Source organism: Lytechinus pictus, unplaced genomic scaffold (genome assembly GCF_037042905.1).
Source record: "Lytechinus pictus isolate F3 Inbred unplaced genomic scaffold, Lp3.0 scaffold_20, whole genome shotgun sequence".
In the NCBI taxonomy this organism is placed as follows: Eukaryota; Metazoa; Echinodermata; class Echinoidea; order Temnopleuroida; family Toxopneustidae; genus Lytechinus; species Lytechinus pictus.
The window spans coordinates 7,196,213-7,199,184 of record NW_026974141.1 but is presented as its reverse complement, the minus strand read 5'-3'; positions in this window follow the sequence as shown (position 1 = coordinate 7,199,184).

Below are 2,972 nucleotides of genomic sequence, written 5' to 3'. Positions count from 1 at the left end.
AACAGTTGCAGCAAATGGGGAAACCGCAACAGCTATATATGTTTGTCTACACTCCTCTCTCTGTATTAGTTCATATGCAGTTCTCACATTCATTCCTCACCCCCCCCCCCCCTTTCCCTCTCTCTCTCTCTCTCTCTCATTCATCCGCTCTCTATTGTGTCTCATTCCTAAGTTTTTTGCGTAATTTTCGTATATTTTGGTTATTTGATATTTTCTTTTAATGATGTCTCCTGTTGGCAATCATGGTTTCTATTTTGATTTGTATTTATAAAATTGATCGCTTGTCATATTTTGAGGAGCCCACAATATACAAGCTTTGCTTTTTAGTGGGATCCTCCATTTTCACAAATTATAAATCACAAATCCTTTACACATGGTTATTTTGTATGTAACTTTCTTATGACATGTCCTTCTCAAGTTGATTTTATGACATTGGTATATTTTTTTATGATGTTGACTTGTTATGATTTTATTTATTTGATTTATATTTGTTGAAAATGAAATGAAAATGAAATGAAAATGAAATAAATGAAATGAAAATGAAATGAAAAAATATCACTGGTCCCTTGTCCCCCTTTTCACATGAAGTGATGTCGTTATATCGCAGGCGGGGGTGCTGAAACGCCCCAAGATTTACCTGGGGTGTTGCGTGTGTTATACACCATAGGCAGCACCCCCGGCCCCCCCCCCCTTACTGGGCCACATTTCATTAAAAAAATGGCATGATAGCCACTTTTCCTGGAAGGTCAATTACAATGTCAATTACCATCAATAAATCAAATCAAATCAAAGCATGGCAATTAGCAGTCAAACTTCTGCTTCGATCCTAATTGGCTCTTCCAATGATAGTTGACAATCCAGCTCGAGTTGATATCATAGTATTTTTTTTACGAAATGGGGCCATGGAAATGATATTGGTATGCTAAAGAATTAATTTAACCCATATCACCTTCATTTCCAAGGGAAAACATTTTTTTTTCTTAACTTCCAAAATACCCGAAATACATTTTTTTTTCTACCAAATCAACACATCTTATTAAGAACATCCCAGGGCCCTGGCAGGGGGAGGGGGCGCTATTTTTTTTAAATCTCATTTGAACAACAGGCGTATCATGCATCTACATGACCTAGACCTCTCGTTTGCCACTAATTCTTTTTCTTTCTTTTCTCTTTCTTTTCCCCCTTTCCTCCATCATGTTTATTACTTTAAAATTCCCCTACCCCCTACAGCCTACCCCATCTCACCCCACCCCTGTACCATCGCCCGTGACCTAACATCAGCCAGAGATAGGTGTTTCCGTCCAAGAGCCGTTCTCCTCTTTTTTTTAACTTGATTATGCGGTACATAGTTACTATTATATCCCTTACTTAAAGGGATGGTCCGGGCTGAAAGTATTTTATCTAAATAAATACAGTAGAATTCACTTAGCAAAATGCCGAAAATTTCATCAAAATCGGATAACAAATAACAAAGTTATTGAATTTTAAAGTTTAGCAATATTTTGTGAAAATAGTCGTCATGAATATTCATTAGGTGGGCTGATGATGTCACATCTCCACTTGTTCTTTTGTATTTTATTATATGAAATAAGGTTTATTCAAATTTTTTCCTCCAAGAACTAGAAAAATTGGATTGGCAACTGATTTAGTGCATTAGAAATTTATTGCTGCAACTTATTTCATTATAAGGGAGACATATTATTCACACAAGTATGAAATAATGAAAAAATTATGATTTTATGTAATAACATAAGAAAACGGAAAGTGGAGATGTGACATCATCAGCCCACCTAATGAATATTCATGATGACTGTTTTCACAAAATATTGCTTAACTTTAAACTTCAACAATTTTATTATTTGTTATCCGATTTTGATGAAATTTTTGGCATATTGCTCAGTGAATTCTACTCTATGTATTAAGATATAAATATTTTCAGTCCGGACCATCCCTTTAAGATTGTCGCATTGAGAGTGTACACAAGAAAAATAAGCGTAGTTTTACTACGAAAGACGTTTGCCATGAAATAGTTCATTTTCCTTGCTGACGTCACGCATAGTCCATTTTTCCCCTAGGAAAAAATGAACTATACGTTTTTTTCGACCCCCCCCCCTCGATTCGCGAACTGTGCGACGCGACGCTCTAGCTGAACTAGTACTCATGCGCGGGGTGCGAAATTATTTTTCCCACCGAGTTCTGGACCAACATATGAATATTCATGACTTGCGTCTTCGGATTGAGAGTACGCATGCGCGTGGACTTTGCCTCGACCAGTGCCGATCGTAAGCATTCACGTTGCTCAGAATGAATTAGCATCGTCAAATTACCGGTACCCTTACATAGTTACATATATAGGTCTTATAGGCTTAGATCTATATATATATATATATATCCAATTCTTAAACACTTAATAAACTAGCTGCATTAACTTTACCTCAACTCTGGACCTGTCTAATTAATTCCTAGTACTAATCAGTGTTTGTAGTGCCTTGATGCTCGGCCTTGGCCTTTAGGCGCCTTAATGCCTAGCTACTTGTTCAAAGCCTTGGCCTTGAGGATTTTGAGCCTTGACATTTTAAGGCTTTTTCAAGGCATTTTGTATTTTGTACTTTCATTTGTTTTAAATAAGTAATTATAAATGTTTCAATTGTTTTTTATATATATATTTAATAACACTAATGGTCAATACTACCAATCACCAGTAACAGTAGCAGCAGCAGTAGTAAGTGTATACTAGCAGTGTCATCAATTGTAATTGTCACCATTGTCAAGAAATTCAAACAAAGAATACATCAGTTATGAAAAATAGCATTATGTATTGGTAATGTGTTGTAATCATATGATGATAATGACAGTAAATAATAATGGTCATGATCAAGATGACAAGAATAATTTTTACATCTGACTGCAATTTTGACAACAATTTTCATACTTTAAACATAGCTAACTCTAAAGAACAATAACAAGGTTGA